The sequence below is a fragment of the Cryptomeria japonica genome, chromosome 4 (genome assembly GCF_030272615.1).
Source record: "Cryptomeria japonica chromosome 4, Sugi_1.0, whole genome shotgun sequence".
NCBI lineage: Eukaryota > Viridiplantae > Streptophyta > Pinopsida > Cupressales > Cupressaceae > Cryptomeria > Cryptomeria japonica.
In genome coordinates this window covers 98,744,726-98,764,773 of record NC_081408.1, presented here as the reverse complement: position 1 = coordinate 98,764,773, position 20,048 = coordinate 98,744,726, and positions in this window count along the sequence as shown.

Sequence of the window (20,048 nt, the reverse complement as noted above, 5' to 3'; positions counted from 1 at the left end):
CTAACAAAATATTAGCCAAACAAATTAAATAATTTTCAAGCGGTCAATAAAAATCACCAATACACTTTAATAACTTTTGCTTCGGACTAAATTTTTTTTCCCAGACAATTATATATTTGTTCCTTTAAACAAAAAATATTCACCTCCTACACTATATATTTTCCCCATAGAACAATCTGTATTATTCGCCAAAATTTTATGTAATTTTTCGTACCCTAGGAAAACATCACCAATACAAAATATTTTTTTTTCCTACTTTGAAAAAAAATTTCACCATCAATATAAAAATTTCCCCCAAAAAATAATGTCTGATTCACCAGGATTTTACACTTTTGCCCGACGAGTGGTTTCTTAAAGTTATCCCTGGACCCATAGACTCTGAACACCATCTAAACTTCTATGTGCTTACAACCTTAGTTAAAGGATCTACAACATTCATCAATGTTTCTACCTTAACCAGCTTCACCCTATCATCTTCGACCATGTCTCTAACAAAATGACACTGAGCATCAATATGTTTGTTCTAGGCATGAAATGTCAGGTTCTTAGCTAGGGAGATCACACTCTGGCTGTCACAATAAACTGTGACTGTACCTTGTTTTATTCCAATACCTGAATACAATCTCTTAATTCAAATGGCTTCTTTACAAGCATGAGTAGCTTCCATATACTCTTCTTCTATAGTGTAAATAGAAACCACAGCTTGCCACTTACTCATCCAACTAATTGTACCACTAAATAAAGTAAATGCATAAGAACTGGTGGATCTTCTACTATCAATATCACCTGCCTAGTCTAAATCCACATAACCATGAATATCAAGGAAAGTCATGTCTTCAAAACAATCCATGATAATGTTGGCATATGCACACTCCAATGAGACATTATATGTGATTGAAGGTTTTTTCATTGATGGAAACCTTGTAATCCTATGGCACCGACAAAGGCATTATACCGGCATCAGCAGATCACACTCTACACTGGCACTCAGGACACTGGCACTGGCACAAAAGAAAAGAAGTATATCGGCACAGAGGCTGACAGGATTTTGTTTTATTGTATTTTGTTTATTATTGAAAAACTTTGTAAGCCGACTTGGAAAATTGTAAAATGACTCTTATATATAAAAGAGATCATTGTAGACATCAGTGTAAGGAGACATAAGCATAAGGAAAATATTAGGCAGACCTATTGTGCGAAATATAGGTTAAGAGGTATATGTAAAGAACATAGCAAGAACCGGTACTGAATCTGGTATTGAAGATACTATTGTAAAGCAGTACAAGTTATTGGATTTGTATAATCCTCATTGTAAGTCAGTGAGACTTCGCATTGAGCAGTGAGCTCTAGGCAGTTGGCTTTCCTGCATGTGCAGGCCCCTATTGTAAGTAATATTCTCTTATTGGCCAGTGAGTGAATATTGTGGGTCACAAATCCCACCGAGGTTTTTCCCACACCGGGTTTCCTAGTTAAAATCTTGTGTTATGGTGTGCTTTTCATGTGGATGTTCTTGATTCTATTTTTTACATTATTTCTTGCATACCGGTACACTGTTATATTATGTTTTGCATGTTTTAAGTTAAGAAATTCCATTCACTAGTTAGATACTGATTCACCCCCCCCTCTTAGTATTTGTGAGATTCCTAACAATTGGTATCAGAGTCTGGTCCTCTATTTTCAGAAGCCAAATAGCTTGAGGAAGATCTTGACACCGGTAAAGATGGAAAATCTAATGAAGCAACTTGAAGGAGCTCTTACAGACTATGATGCAGAGAAATTGAAAAATATCAAACTAGAAGATGATTTAAGGGCAGCTCAGGATATCATTCAAGCACTTCAAGAAAATTTTACTGTTACAAGAAATAAGAGAAGAGAACTTTGTGAAAAATTACAAAATGAGAATGATGAAAAGGAATCACTTAATGATATGATAAGCAAGTTGAAACAAGAGATCATGACAACAAAGAATGAGATGCAGGATATGACTATGAGATTTTGCAAAGAGATTGAGGATAGGAAGAAGAATGAAGAAGAATTGACCAGAAGACTAAGTGATGCAGCAAATGAGAACACAAGACTTAGCTATGAAAATGACATGTTGAAGACAAATCTGATGCATACTCAGAATGACTCAAATGAACTGATGAGACAAAAGGAAGTCTTAGAAAGAGAACTAGAAACTGCAAATCAACATAAAGAAAAATTCAAGAAAAGCTCAGAGGAACTTGGCACCTTGCAGAAGCATAAAAAACCTAAAGGTGATTCTTCTGGAATTGGCTTTGAAATTGGTGAAAGCTCCAGTACTGCAAATACTCAGGATCACAGCAAATCGGTAAGACAACCTAATGCCTATAAATTCAATGGAAAACGCTTTAACTGTAATAAGTATGGTCATAGAGCAAATGAATGTAAATCTAGAAATTATCAAAATATCAACACACCCACCGGTCAATGTTCTAAATGCAACAAAGTTGGTCACAACTCTGAAAACTGTAGAATGAATGTGAGATGTTATGTTTGTGGAAGATTTGGACATTTATCTAACCAATGCAGAACACAAACCAGCATAGGTTATGGAAAAGCTATTCAGAAGAGTAATGTAACTTGTTATGCATGTAACAAGATTGGGCATATTGCTAAATTCTATAGAAGTAAAGGAACACCGATAGACAACAAAAGTTCTAGCTTGAAAGGTAAAGAAAAAGTTGAAGAGGTTAAGCAAGAATTCTCAAAACAATGGATTAGAAAAGATGATCTAAATATTGGGAATACTCCTCCACCGGTAGAACAAACCAATGCTTCACCGACAAGATAGAGTGATGCTTCACTGGAAGAACAGAGTAGTGCTCCACTGGCAGGAAGTTCTTCATCCAATTGAATAAAATTTCTTTTAGGGTTTGGCAATCTAATGACACGTGTACTATTATTCCCTCAGTTAGAGATAAGAAGTAGAAAATTACTTATTACCAGCAAACAATGTTAAGTGAATACTTAACCGGCATGCAATTAATGTGGTAGATGGAAAATAGACACTATAAAATTAAGATTTTGGCTCCATTTCATTTCACTGAGATTCAAAATTTATGAAGAGCGTGAAGATTCTGAGCTAAGGCATTTTGAGCAAGAAGCAAGAACACTCCAAGCAATCATCCATCCTAAAGGCAGTAAAAGGTATTTAATCATGGCATCCACCTTTGCAATTGAATATATAGCAAACCCTACTATTGTTGAAGTGATAAAGAGACCTAGGCCCGTATTTTAGTTAGTTCCCGAAGTAGCAAAGAAAGATGATACCTTAGGTGCTTTTTCTCAAATTCCTAAGGGAGTTGTTTATGCCGAAGACCCTAGAATGTACATCCATTGCAACATTGAGGAACTAGGAGATGAAGAAATTAAGACTATGTTTAAAACTGTGATATGTGATAAAACCAGCAATGTAAAAGATGAACACAAAATCATTGAGACCCTAGGATTTATAGAGATCCTTAGCATTCCTGAATTTCCCAAGGATGTGATTAGGATAGTCTTAAGTAGGGTACATGGTGAGTTTTTCTGGTTAGATGCAGTCCACAAAATCACCAAGGAAGCTGTGAAAGTTGTCATAGGATTACCGACCACCGGTTAAAGACCAGATAAAATCAAGAAGGTTTCCAATGACCTAGTTATAAACCTAATTGGTGCAACATTCGACAAGAGGTCCCTAAGAGTTAATGATGTAACAGACATTAATGTGAGATTCATCAGCATGATATTAGGGTATAAAGATACTCATGCAAATAGACTCAATTCAGTTTCAAGTTTATGCATTAAGAGTGCTTATGATATGGTCACAGATAATGAAAAAATTGATGTATGTGAGTGGTTAAAAGATGAATTAATTGACAACCTTGGAAAGCTCAAGAAGGACAAGAAAGGAACTTTCAGGCTTGGAAATCTATTAGTATGTCTGATGCTACATATAACAAAATAGGTTCCTGGTATAGGTTACAAAGAACTTGGATATGATATACCGATAGGCAAACAGTTAACAAAACTATTCAATAACATGGGTGAAAACAAGGAAAACAATATTCATGACTTTTTTCAAGCATTAAAGGCCAAAATGAAGAAAAGAATAAGGTTATCACAAAAGATTGTTGACAAATACAAAGATGAAATATGCTTTGTAATCAAGAAAGATGAAATATGGATGGAAGCAGTCATCCCTAGGACAGTTTGGGTAACCGAGATGGGCTATGAAACAGATAATCACATAGTTGAAACATATGCTAAAGTACTTCTAGAAGCCCCAAAGAGCCTAAGGAAGAAATATTTGGTAGTGCAAAAACCATTGAAACCCAAATACAATCAAAGAAAAGAGTGAAAAAGGTTGAGGCAGTTGTAAGGAAAGGTTCCAGACAAGCAAAAGCCATCAAAGAAGATGTATTGAAGAAAACTGGTATAACAGAGGATGAGTTAGCAACTCCACAACCTGAAACTCACCTATCATTGGTAGGTACTTCTTCGGAAGGTGACATGCCTGCAACTTTCAAAAGAGTTGTAAGAAAAAGAGATCCCTCACTGGCAACCACACCCCACCTAGGAGGACAAGGCAAAAACAACAAGCAGTGAGATCTCCGGTAAGAAAGGCCACACCAAAGAAGAAACTAACACCCAAGAAGAAGAAGAGGACAAACAAAGACTTGGCCCCTCTTGATATACTGCTGAATGAAATCACAGAGGAAGGTAAATTGAAGAACATAAAGAAAATATATGATACCTTAACAACTGATGAAGAAGAGCAAGTTGAAAATAGTTTTATATTGCACATGGATATGTATAAGAAATTTTTAATGGAAGTAGTCAATGAAATTCTAGATGAACTATTCAAAAGACTAGAAGCAAGAAGACAAGCAGTAATAGAACTGGATAAGAAAATAAAAATTGAAAAGCTACTTACTGTATATCCGGTAAACTCTCCCAAAAAAATTGATGACCTAATTGCTCAAGCCAACTAGATAGTATTTTCTACTGCACACTAGCACATTGCTTTAATGGTTGGAAGAGTAAATGAGGTGACTGAAGAAACTGAAAATGGATGGGACATATTCCTAGTTGAGAAAGAAAAACAAGAAGAATACAGGAACCCCAAACCCATAAAAGTTTATCAGAAAGATAGAGACAAGGGGAAAGGAAAAGTTGGTGGACCACCTAGTATCAAGGTTAGAGACAACTTACCTCCACCTCCTTTGATTACTCCACTGGTAAAAACAATAACTACAGATGATCAACTGATAGCCGAGAATATGGATGTAAAAGGATAATAATCCTAATCCTGAAGGCCTATATACTATGGATGTTGATACTCAGAAGATCAACATAGTGGTAGACAGTGATACAACTAATAAGACTAATATGGCTAGTGAGCCTCTGGTAGCTGAGGAAACTGATAGCACACAAGAGAAACTAATAGAAGATAAAGAGAAAAAGGTAGAGACTCAGACTCAGACTGAAGCAATGCAACAAACAGAGGAACAAATAGAGCAAAAGGCTCCGGAACAGGAACAACAACAACAAGAATAGGTACATAAGGAAACAGTACCACCGACAACTAGTAAAGCAAAAAAACCATTGCTTAAAGAAATGCAGATACAAATAGACCTACTAGAGGTCAATACAAGCTTGGTTACTTCCACTGGTACTTAGATTGTCGATTCATTATCAGGCTACAAATCAACTAATGTGACTGAGGTACTATTAGATTCAATTAAGAAAATAACCGACTGCAGCTCACAAGCGTACAAAGCAATTGATGATACCATACCAATTTTAAAGGTAATTGCTCCCAACTGTAATATAGACAATAAAGATTCTTTAGGACAACTTGATACACTGTGTAAATATATCAGAAAAAACATTGAGAAAATAAAGGAAGAGTCATTGAAGGATAAGGTAGAAATTGAAAAATAGAAATTCTTTGATGAGAAAATAAAGAAGTGTAACAGAGATTTTGACACACTTCTATCGGAATTATGTAATTTGTTGAAAGAGTACAAAAATCTGTACAAAGATACCTGTAAAACAAACTTTTTGACTGTAGATATAGACAAGAAAATGAGCAAGGTACATGATGAGATCAATAAACTTGCAGATAGTTTTGTCAACTCACGTGATACACTATCAGTTTTTGAGGAGAAGATAACAAATTTTGAGGAAGAACTACTTAAATTGGAAAGAGAGAAAGAAAGAATAGTAAATAAGGCAAAGCATTTGAGATCAAAGCTAAGTCCAAGATTGGACTATCTAGCATCTCTACGGAAGGAAATATCTGAGGCATTAATATAGGGAAAGAAAACACCGACATAGTATTTGCAGCATCTCACCGATACAGTGAAGAGAACAAAGACAACAATAAAGGATAGCAAAAATTTTATGGACAGTATAAACTTGATTTTGGTAGATCTTTTTCAAATTGTAACCACCCAGTTACAAGGTTAAAACTACAAACTCTACTAACATCTTGACAACCTTTTTCATTGATGCCAAAGGGGGAGTAGTAGGATGAGAAAATTCAAATCATAGGAATCATATGCTCAAGGGGAGCTCACACATTTTTGGTAACATTTTTGGACTTCACTTTTTTTTGGATCATTTTTTAAAATTCTCATGAGTGTTGCCATCAATACCAAAGGGGGGGATTATTGGCATATGCACACTCCAATGAGACATTGTATGTGATTGAAGGTTTTGTCATTGATGGCAACCTTGCAATCCTATGGCACTGACAAAGGCATTATACCAGCATCAGTAGATCACACTCTAAACCGGCACTCAGGACACCGACACCGGCACAAAAGAAAGGAAGTATACCAACACAGAGGCCGACATGATTTTGTTTTATTATATTTTGTTTATTATTGAAAAAATTTGTAAGCCGACTTGGAAAATTGTAAAATGACTCTTATATATAAAAGAGATCATTGTAGACATCAGTGTAAGGAGACATAAGCATAAGGAAAATATTAGGCAAACCTATTATGCGAAATATAGGTTAAGGGGTATATGTAAAGAATAGAGCAGGAACCGGTACTGAATCTGGCATTGAAGATGCTATTGTAAAGTAGTACAAGTTATTGGATTTGTATAATCCTCATTGTAAGTAAGTGAGACTTCCCATTGAACAGTGAGCTCTAGGCAGTTGGCCTTCCTACATGTGCAGGCCCCTATTGTAAGTAATATTCTCTTATTGGCTAGTGAGTGAATATTGTGGGTCACAAATCCCACCGAGGTTTTTCCCACACCAGGTTTCCTAGTTAAAATCTTGTGTTATGGTGTGCTTTTCATGTGGATGTTCTTGATTCTATTTATTGCATTATTTGTTGCATACTGGTACACTGTTATATTATGTTCTGCATGTTTTAAGTTAAGAAATTCCATTCACCGGTTAGATACTGATTCACCCCCCTCCTCTTAGTATCTATGGGATTCCTAACAGATAACACAAATAATACTCTGAGGTACCCTTCAAATATCTGAAGACTCTTTTGACTACATCCCAGTGAACACTACCAGGATTAGACATATATCTAGAAAGAATTCCCATTGCTTGGGAAATGTCTAGTTTGGTACAGACTATAACATACATCAAAGTTCCATCTACACTTGATAAGGTACTTTTCTCATGTATTCCATCTACGATAGGGATGGAGGACAATTTGAAGTAGATAATTTTGTTCTAACTACAAAAGGAACACATAATGGTCTACAATCTTGCATATTGAACCTCCACAATACTGAATTTACATACTTACTTTGGCCTAACCATAGCTTTTTGTTCACTCTATCTCTTCTAATTTCCATCCCAAGAATATGCTTTATAGCACCAAGATCTTTCATTTCTAATTTAGTAGCGAGATGAGACTTTAGTTCTAAAATCATACCTTTCCCTTTACCAATGAATAACATATCGTCAACATACAATGCAATGTACAGGAAATTATCACCATCAGATTTATAATAAACATAGTGATCTGATTTAAAATGCTCAATTTCTAGACTCAAGACATATGTATTATATTTATGGTACTGCATCCTAGGACTCTGTTTGAGGCCATACAAATATTTCTTTAATTTACAGACCAAATTACTTTTACCATTCGCCATATAGTTCTCCGGTCGTGTCATATAAATATCCTCCTCCAAATCACCATGAAGGAAAGCAATTTTCACATCCATTTTCTCAATCTCTAAATCATAAGCAACAACAATAGAAAGAAAAAATCTAATGAATGTCATTTTTTCAACAGGAGAAAATATCTCACCATAATCAACACCCTCAACATGAGAGTAGCCTTTTGCAACCAACCTTACTTTATACTTCTCAATGCTTCCATTTGAACCAATTTTTTTCTTGAACACCCGTTTGCGACCAATATGATTCCATCCTTTAGGTAATGGTACACGATCCCATGTATTACTCTTTTTCAAAGCTACCATTTCTTCTTCCATAGCAATCTTCCAAGATTTTGCATCATTCATACCTAATGCCTCTTCTATAGATCTAGGTTCATCTACATTAGTATTCAAAAAAAAATTACATCTCCAATCATTAGGTGGTTGTCTATGTCTTGTAGACCTTCGAACAAGCTGAGTTGGAGGTTCTTCCTCCTCTTCTGAAGATTTAGAGCTAGATGATCTCTCCTCAACTTCTTGCCTATCAAGTGGGATTGATTCAACTCTTTCAGGCATAGAAGAGAATTGAATTGGATCTTTTTGTTTAGTCTATTTTGGTTGCAATGTAATAGAAGGAGAATTAATTTATTTAAAAATAACACTTCTAATATGAATTACCTTTTGTGCAACAGGGTCCCAAAGCTTGTATCCTTTCACACCATAACTATACCCGATGAAGATACATTTCACAACCTTGTTCTCCAACTTTGTTTGCTTCTCCTTTGGCACATGGACATATACCTTGCAACCAAAAACTCTAAGATGTCTTAATGAAGGCTTGTGACCTGACCATGCTTCCATAGGCAGTTTATCAACAAGATCTGATATAGGAGACTTGTTAATCATGTACTAGGCAGTAACAACAACTTCAACCTAAAACTTTTGTTCTAGACTAGCTCCACTCAACATACTCCTAGCCTTCTCCATCGATGTGTTATTCATTCTTTTGGCGACTCCATCCTATTCTGGATACTATGGGGTTGTCTTCTATCTATTAATACCACAGTCTTTACAGAATCTATCAAAATCATTAAAGAAAAATTCACTGCCATTATCAGTCCTCAAACATTAAATTTTCTTTCTAGTCTGCAACTCAACCATTTCTTTAAATTCCTTAAAACAACTGAAAACTTCAGATTTACTTTTTAGAAAGTATACCCATGTCCTTCTACTAAAATAATTAATAAATGAAACATAATATGTGAATTTTCCAATCGAAGGAACATCTACAGGACCAAACATATCAGAATGAATAAGATCAAAAATACCACAAGATTTATGAGAACTTGAGTAAAACTAAATGTGGTTTTGTTTTCCATAAATACAATGCTCATAGAAATCAAACTCAAGATTACAATCATTCAAACCTTCAACTAGGTTTTTATTTTTCAAGGTCCTCATAACCTTTTCTCCAATGTGGCCAAGTCTTTGGTGCCATAACACAGTCTTCTTCGAATGTAACTTTTCTTTAGAAGAAAGAGCACCCTTAGGTACCCAAAAGCCATATCCATCCACTGAAGGTGAAACCCTCAAATCTTCTGATAGAGTATCCATAGATTTACTTTTTACATTAGTGCTATTACACTCAACACTTTATTCCTCTAGCTTATCAAAGTGTCTAACCTAACACCTCTAGCAATCACCTTAGCACCCTTAATAATATTACATCTTGCATCAGAAAATACTACCTACACACCCACATCTATCAGTTTTCTCATAGATAATAAATTTTGTTTTAAACCAAGGATATGCAACACACCTCTAATCCTTTTTATTCTACCATCAGGAAACTTGATCCTAACTTTCCCTTGACAAACAATGTCTAAATGTGAATCATCACCCAAGTACACCTTGCCTCCATTAAATAATTTATATTTGAAAACCAATCTTTATTGGAAGTCATATAAAAGATGCACCTGAGTCAATTAACCATGCGTCATTACCTACATGAGGAGCCAAAGATGTAATGAATGCATCACCATCTTCCTTCGCGGACTCAGAATCATAATCAAACTTCTTCTTTTTCTTCTTCTTTTCTTCTTTGCAGTCCTTATGGATGTGACCCAGTTTACCACAATTCTAGCATATGACTTTGGACTTTCCAGGAGATTTGGATCTCCCTTTGGATTTGGACTTATTGTGCTTCTCATTCTTCATGCCTTTTTCCTTAGGTCTTCCACAAACACTTAGGAATGCCTTCGAACTGATGGATACCTTCCTTCACATCCCTTCACCAAGTAGGGCACCCACCACATCTTCGGACTTCAAAACAACAAAAGTATTATCGATAGAAGTAACAAGAGTATCCCATGAATCAAGGAAAGAACAAAGCAAGACTTGGAATTTCTCCTCTTCATCCATTTTAACACCAATAAATACAAATTGAACCACCAACATATTAAATACTTCTAGGCAATCAACAATTCATCCACCCTCTTTCATCTTCAAGGAATATAATTTCTTCCTCAAGTAAATCTAATTTAATAAAGATTTGGCTTGATACATCTCACCAAGCTTAGTCCATTACTTCTTTATAGTGTTCTCTTCATGGAAATTGATTATAATAGAGTCTGCCAGACACAATCTGATTAGACCCTTAGATTTTTAGTCCATAACATCATACTAAGTAGCCGCAATAGGATTTGCAGGTCTTGAGACATTCGCATCAACAAAATCCCATAGATCTCGATCTATTAGCAGATCTTGCATCTTCAACTTCCACATCTCAAAATTACTACCGTTAAATTTCTCCACCTCTATTCTCTCTAACGAATTTGCCATATAAGAATTCTTGCAATAAGATCAAAAAGTGTCTTCTGGACAAGCTCCCACTCAAATCTGGATAAGTTCAAAAAACTCAATAACCCACAACTGAAACCAAAGTTGATCAAGCTTTGATACCAATTGTAAGGAAGTTAAGTAGCAAAACAACTTCCTACACTAATCTTGAGAGGAGGATAATGGAAAAACTTTTATAGATCATTACAACAATTACAAAAATTTAACAGAAATAGACACAATAACATGCATACCATAACACAATGATTTACATGGGGAAAACCCTTTTAGGAGAAAAACCCCACACTCGAAAAGTACCTCAATCTATTATTCCACAATCAATAATAGATTACAATATACTTGCAGAGAAAACTCTTTACAGGAGTACCACTAATCAGAGACTCAGAGGTAAATCAATCGCCATAAGATTCTTACACCCAACCTCTATCTTATGCACCTCATATGTAGGATATAGAATACAAGAAACCATCAAACGGTATTAGAAAACTATGGGCTAAAACCACCCAATAAAGTGTAGCCAACCTTATCTCCCTTCTATATGTCCTATGATGTGTTAAAATACACATCAATATGTGTCCTTCCCTTTTACAACTCATTTATGTGGCCGATGTATTTTATATTTCCTATTTTATTATAATGGAATAGAAAAGAAATGGATACTTAGTACACATTTTATTATAATGAATTTGTATAAATAATAAATAAGATGTTGATAGAGGCTGATAGGAATAATATTAGTTAGGTTATTTTTGAATAAAAACTATGGGTGAAAAGTCTCCCACATCAAATATTATTGAAAAGAAACATATGAAGATGTGAATGAGTAACAATAGTTTACTATTGAGAGGCACATGCTCTTCCTTATGGAGAATAGGTTAAAATTAGACAATAGAGCCATTAATGTACTTTGTTAGTTATAGTATTCATGTGAATGGGCATAAGTTATGGGATTATATGGAAAATAATTTTTTACAAGTGTTATTTTTATAAAATTTAATCTTTCTTCCACTATTTTGTAGCTAGTAAAGGATGAAATAAAGATATGGTTGAACTAACCCAAATATTGAGAAACTTGAATTAGAAACCCATGAAGAATTTGCTGAGGAATGGAGATTAGATGATTTAGATACTTTTCAAAAAGAGAGAAATATTCTACCTCAACCATTGAGAAGAGGCATTCAAAAGGGACAACAACCAAAAATGTACAATTCTTTTAATTGGAGGTCTATTTTAGATTTGATTACTAATATTGGCAAGTCTATGACTATGAAGGAGGCTATTGGTATGAATTATGTAGTCATGGAAAGTGGCCATGGACGAGGAGATGGATGTCTTGAAAAAATGACATAACAAGAAAATAAATTTATCCAATGAATATAAACCCATTTGATGCAAATGATTAAGAAAATAAATAAATTATTTTAGATACTAGTGTTTGTTCCCAAATTGAGCTAATTGATTATGGGAAGATTTTCTCCCTAGTTATTAAACTAACATCCATTCAACTCTTATCATATACTACAATAATGTTCGATCTTCAGCTAGGAATATGTATGTAAAGGTAGATATTTTTTATGGTGATGTCAAGGGAGGGATTTATATGTAATGTTTATATTGGGACATTGGAAATTGTAGGAAAAATTGGATTGTAAGTTGAATAAATATTTTATTGATTTTGAGAAATCTAAAAGGAAAAACTATTCAAATAATCAAACCCTCACATTCCAATATTGAAAATCTACAAGTTTAACCATTTCTAATTAATGCAGTTAATTAAAAAAAAAAAATTATTGATCTACAATTGCATATATAAATGAAACATCCTATAAAACATTTACATTTTTAAAACCTAAAATACTATCTAAAAAGAATTAAAAAAATCCCTTATGTTACATAGATAAAACATCCATTGGCACATATTATCCTTGAGCATCAACAACCATGAACAATCAAATATATCTTTAAGATGAAATTCATTTTTCATGTCCATTCTATATATACTGTAAAGTGGAAAATCGATCGAACCCTAGTTGCTCTCCCCTCTTCCAACTCCAAGGAGAGAGAAGGGAGGTTACTAGGGTTGACGGTTTTCACTTAGGGGAGACTTTACATTCAAAAGAGGGGTTGAATCCCACAAGATCCAATCCCACGCAATGTGAGATTGGATTCTAAATGAGTTTCAAGGGTTAAGACAACAAGGCTACCCTCTTTTGTAAAGAATGTGCATAGAATGATCAAGTTAGGAATGCATGAAAAGTGAGAAAGATTCGCTTATAAACTGAGATAGGGATATAGGATGAAGCTGCGGACCTGGAATTAGCAGTAAAATGTCGATACGGCGCTGTCCTGCAAATTTGAGCAAAAGTTGATGGGCCGATGGCGCCCGGCGTGCACACGGTCCTCTGAAAAATCCACGAAACGAAGGGGGGTCTGTTCGTCTCTGCACAAGGATTCCAGATCTTCAATTTCAGTCGCGTACCTGCAACCTACATACAAAAAAGCGAAGACGATTGGGGGGTTAGGGATTAGGGGTTTGCCTTTAGGTCAAACCCCGGTTTTGGAATTAACCAAGAAACGAGAAATGCTGTAAATGTAAATGATTGTAATGTAAAACAAGTACTAATAACTTGTTGCAAGGATGTTTGTATCCTTATGTGCGAAGGTATAGATGTTGTTGTTTGTTGTATTGTTGTATGTTGTAGTATGTGATCTCCTCTTCAATGGTTGAATCCTTGTCTTGAATGCAACACTTAGCCTTGAATGGAGACTTAGAATGATCAATTGCTTGAAGGAATGTTTGAATGCTTGAATGCTTGAATGCTTGAATGCTTGAATGTTTGAATATCGCTTCTGCCTTTTTTTCCATCCATCTATCCAAATGAGAGAGGAAAATGTCATTTATATACTTGTCAATTAGGGCTGATAGACTGATTTTCCCGACCTTAGGCCGACCATGAAATGATATTTTGCATTTTGCAAACAAAAAGACCCGAAGTCCCATAGGAGACCGGGCCCAAAATGGTCCTGGGACCAGGGCGCTGGGTGCCATGGTCCTGGGGGACCAGGGTGCTGGGTGCCCTGGTCTTGAAGGACCAGGGCATTGGGCGCTCTGGTCCCACCTCCCGAGACAGCAGGGTGCAAGGAGGATCAAGCCAGGGTGCTGGAAAAATGCAGTTTTTGGTGTCGTGGACAAGTTTCGGGGTCTCCATTCAGGTTCCGTGTTGCGTCGCCATCGTGAAGACCCAAATGCGGTAGAAATTGCAAGTGTCACAATTTTAGGACGCTACATTTAGCCCCCACTTTAGCGGGAGTATAGGCGTACGCTCATACTTCCGATAAAGTACAAGGAAACAACATTGAAAGACTTTCACCACGTCAAGGAGGCAAGACACACCAAGCCCCCAGTGGACTAAGGATCTTACGACTTCAATTGACAAAGTAAAAGGGAAGATCATGAGGGAGAACCATGACTATCAGTAGTAAGGTTCCCTCACTATGAGTCATGCAAGAGAAATACCAAAAATTTTCAAGGCAAAGCTAAGTTTGCCAAGAAATTTTCAAGTATCCTGAAGGGATAGACGGGGTGTATGCCCCCCTACGTTAAAGCGATCGCACACACCTCAACGGGGGTGATTGCTTTAACGTAGTGATACACATAAGAAATGAAAAGGGAAAGGAGCACGTTATCACAAAGATTTAGCCCCCAAGTGTAAGATAAACCCAAGGATAATAGACACAAAGCACGAGGTGACTTCACTTTCCTCGGGGTCAGTATGCTGTATGACAAGTCATGTATATATATCATATGTATGTATGCATAATTGTTCATCATTCCCCAATCAAGGAAGGTCACCTAGAAGAAGGGAACACATGTGTCTTTTGAGTCAACATGAGAGAGACCAAAAGAGATCTCAATGCTTTGCATCATCCTCAAGTAGACAACACTAAGGATGACAAATAGAAGAATAAGAATAACACATAGAAGAAGTAACAAAAGAGAGGAGGAGAGAATCTGCTATGCTAATGTAACTAGTCTAGCATGTCATCTACCCCCCGATCTTGCTGATCAATGTTTCAGGAAGGCAAGGAACACGCTAGAGGAGGAACATCCAACACAGCAGATGGAGCTATCACAAGATCCAAACAAGGGCTATGTTCATGTTCCAAGCCGCATTGTTCTTGTCTAGGAGCTAGGATAAGTGATTTAGAAAATTCGTTAGATAAATGGTTATCAATATCAACAAGTTCATATTCACTATCAGAAGCAAGAGGAGTAACATTTTCATCATGAATAACATTTTCATCTATATCATTATCAAGATTTATAAAAATAGGGTCTTTAACTCGCACAGGATCAAGATCATCATGCATCTTATGTTTGGGAGATTTTGGAGAAAATGGAATAATGCTTGTTGAAGGTGTTTTTGGAGATTGCAAAGTTTGAGAAGCAGTTGCTTGAGCTCTAAGACAACGCTTTCGTCGGCGTTCACGTGCAGAACGATTTCGTCTAGTCTTAGTAGGAAGTGGAGAAGATTGAGGAGGAGGGATGTTCTCATCCTTATTACTTGGGTGTTTAGGTTGTGGTCTCTTAGGTTGGATAATAGGAGAAGAGGAAGGTCTCTTCTCTCTATAAAAGGACAGAGGAGGAATTGCTCCATATAAAGGAGGAATTTTTGGTTTAGGAAGAAGACCAAGTCCATCATGACGAGGAGGTATAGGTCTACTTTTAGAAGGTTTATTAGGCATAGACATAGTCACATCCATAGGGATGGGTTGGGAATCTTCTTGAGGAAAGACATTAGTTTTATCTTTCAAAGGAAGAACTTCCTTCTCAAGAATGATAGGAATATCAAGTTTAGGTGTTCTAGGTTCACTTAGAGATAGGATCATATCTGTTTTCCACTTTTGATAAGATTTGAAAAGATGATCACTTCGCGGAGGAAGAGATTGGAATTGTTTAGGCCAAAAATAATCAATAGGAATACTAGAAGTTCTTTCAGCTAGTTTAAAGAGACTATGATTGACAGTAACAATTTCACCATTATGGGGAAATTTCAAACATTTATGAATAGGAGAAGCAATAGCTTTCATGGAAGATAGCCAAGGATAGCCAAGCTTCACACGAAATTGTTCGGATGAAGGAATAATAGCAAAGCTCACATCAAGGGATTTGTTATGAACTTCAATAGGTAATGTAATAGAACCAATTGCAGGAGAAGAAAATGCATCAAATAATTTCACAACCACATCTGTTTTGTCATAGATCACTTGATTCAATTGCAAAGTAAAAAGAAATTCTTCAGTAATAACATTAACCATGCACGAAGGATCAATAAGCACTCCACGGCAAGGTGTATTCTTGACTTTTGCAACTATGTATAAAGGACCATCAGGTGCCCTGATAGTTTCACTAGAATCAAATGTGATGGAAGGTTTTTTAGGGTTTTCTTGCTGCTCTACAAAGTTAATCACATTCGGAGTCATAGACACAAGACCATCAGATGAGAGAGAGGAATCATTAGTCTCAATCGCATTAGAGGTATGGGAAGGTATGGATTAGTAAAAATCTGAAGATTTTGGTTAGGAGGAGCTACAGATGTATTGCCTTTATCATTCACTCCAGAAACAGAGATAGTATTATTATCAATCAAATCTTGAATTTTACCCTTTAAAGAAAAACATTTTTCAGTATCATGCCCAGGTTGACGATGAAATTGACAAAAAGATTTGTTATCAAAATAAGGTGAATTTATCTTTGCAGGATCAATTTGCCTTACAGGAGGAAGAGTAAGCACATTTTGTTCCAATAACTTATTCATAATACTATGCAATGATTCATTCAAAGGAGTATACTTTCTTTCTTTCTTGAAAAACTTAGAAATAGGAGGCACACCTGATGCTGCATTCACATTGTTGTTGATGATGTTTTCATTGAATTTGATGGAATCTCTGTTCGGTTTAAACTTTCCAAATGGTTGTTGACTACTATCACCCTTATCACTCGGAGCCATAGGATGTGATTGTTCCATTTGACTCACAGTCAATTGATAATTGTGAAGAGTTGCACACAACTGTTGGAAAGAAGTAAACTCAGAAAATAGAAGTTTGTCTCGAATATCTTTTTAGGTGAATTTATCTTTGCAGGATCAATTTGCCTTACAGGAGGAAGAGTAAGCACATTTTGTTCCAATAACTTATTCATAATACTATGCAATGATTCATTCAAAGGAGTATACTTTCTTTCTTTCTTGAAAAACTTAGAAATAGGAGGCACACCTGATGCTGCATTCACATTGTTGTTGATGATGTTTTCATTGAATTTGATGGAATCTCTGTTCGGTTTAAACTTTCCAAATGGTTGTTGACTACTATCACCCTTATCACTCGGAGCCATAGGATGTGATTGTTCCATTTGACTCACAGTCAATTGATAATTGTGAAGAGTTGCACACAACTGTTGGAAAGAAGTAAACTCAGAAAATAGAAGTTTGTCTCGAATATCTTTTTGTAAATTAGAAATAAAGATTCTTTGAATATCATTGTCAGGCACTGGAAAAGAAATTTGAGCATACAAATGCTTATATCTACCAATGAAATCAGTCACTTTTTCTTTAACACCTTGTTTACAATGCATTAAATCAATCAAAGTAACTTTAGGACTTATATTGTTTTGAAATTGTTGAATGAAAGCATTTGCAAGTTGTTCAAAAGAAGTAATAGAATAAGAAGGCAACGAGCAATACCATTGTAGGGCTTTGTCTCTTAATGTTCTAGTAAACAATTTTGCAAGCAACCTTTGGTCATAAGCAAAATCGGTACATATTGTTTGAAAAGTCTTAACATGTGTTAGAGGATCTCCTTTACCGTTATAAAGCTCCGAATGCGGGATTTCAACATGTTTAGGGGGGATAGCTCGAACAATGTCAAGAGAAAGTAGGCTCGCAACATCAAATGTGGGCACACTAAACTTAGATTGATTCATAGAGGCAATTTGTTGCTGTAAAGAAGAGACAGTTTGTGCCAGATTGTTAATGGTCGCTTCAGTCGAAGAATTCATATTAGATGTGTTAGATTGAGATGGAGGTGTTATGTTATTGAAAGAAGGTAAAGAGTAAGGTGGCGGGACACTATGATAGTTAGTCATAGGAGAGGATTGGACAAGAGGAACACTACAAGGAGGAATGGAATGGTTGAATGAATTGCCCCCTTGCGTCATGTTCATTTGTGGAGATGTAATAGGAACACTCATTGAAGGAATGAATGAAGAAGTCAGATTAAATGTAGGAAGAGGGTTAATTGAAGAAGAAGGATTGGCCCCATGACTGGTGATCATAGGAGGAATGTCTTGTATAGAAGTAGCCATTATGTTTGATGTAAAGGTAGGTATGCTAGCAATAGAAGTTGTCAAAGGAATAGAATGATTGACTTGAGTGGGAGGTTGTATATAACCTAAAGTTTCAGCACAACTCTTCATAGGCATCACATTCGAATCCACAATGTGTGCAATACCACGCAAAATATCAATTCCATTCTTATCACTTTGAAGCATATGTTTTAGACCCTCAATTAAAGGAAGAGCTTGACTATCAGGGTATTCTTGAGACATCCATTGTCGAAAATCGTCAAATTGGTTATCCAATTTCGCAAGTTGTTCTACAGAATCCTCATGGAGAGCTTCTTCATCATTAGGAGGATTAGAGGAATTACACATGTCCTCGTTAAAAAGGCTATTCAAATTAGGTTCCATCTCCTCAGTAATTAAACCTCGGAAAGACTTAATTCTACGGCTTCGTCTAACGGGAATGGTGTAAGTAGGGCTTATTGTTGTAAAACTCATGCACCAGAAAGGGAGAGAAGATTTTGAATTTAGAGGTAGCAAATTTCAGTAAAATCAACCAATCTTCTAGATTTAAGCTGTTAAATGCAATCACGACAATCTCCCGAAATTTCGGAAAAAATGTCAAGGACCGTGGCACTCGGAGTGCACACGGTCCTCGCAACTTTTTTCGAAACTTGCAAGGATGAAAGTTATGAAGATTTTAGAGCTAATCTAAAAAAATTGAGTGATTTTACGATCTGTAGATAGGCCAAATTAAAGTTGCAATCTCAAAATTGAACCTTACCCAGATTGTCAAAAAATGCAAAATTTGAATTTTGAAAAAGAGAGGGAAACTGAAATTTTGAATTTTATGATTTTAGAGGGAATACCAAAAGCAATGCAAGTTTTGAAATTTAAAAGTTGACTCAATTTCACATGAAATTCAATTTTGAAAGCGGAAATCAAAGTTGCTGTAATTAAGCACTTAATTTCAAAAGTCACAAATTGCAAGAATTTTGAATAAAGCACTGAAATTTCGAATGAATGCAAACACACTTTTCAGATTTAGGACAGTAGGAACACAATTTTGACACAAAATTTCAATTTCAACAATTTTTGAATGATTAGAAGCCCTAAACCAAGCAATCACAAGACCAACTTTGACTGTAATTTTGAAAGTATTAGATTTGATAAAATCAGCCAAAATTCTGGATTTTAGCAGGAAAATACAGTAAGATCTTGCTCCCGAAATTTCAGAAAAAATGTCAGGGACGATGGCGCTCGGAGTGCACACGGTCCTCGCAACTTTTTTCCAAATTTTCAGGGATGAAAGATTTTATGATTTTGTTGCGGAATCCAAAGTTACAGCCGATTTGGAGATGTTTTGATCAGTGAAATTGTCGGACAAAGGTTGAATCAAGAGGGTTTCAAAAATTAGGGTTTTGACACTTAACCACTTAATTTTCAGAATTAAAGCACAAATATGAATTGATAATTTGTAATAGAAGGGTAGATCTGAAACAAACATTAACAATTAAACATTTCGCAAGCTCAATTACCAAAAAGAAAATTTTAGGGTTTTTATGCAATCAACCTCTAAAATTTGCAAAAGATCAAACATGGAAATGTAATCAAGGAATCAAATTTTCAAATCTAACCATGAATAATCAAAAAGGATGTTCACGTCGGGTTCACCAAAATGTAAAGCGGAAAATCGATC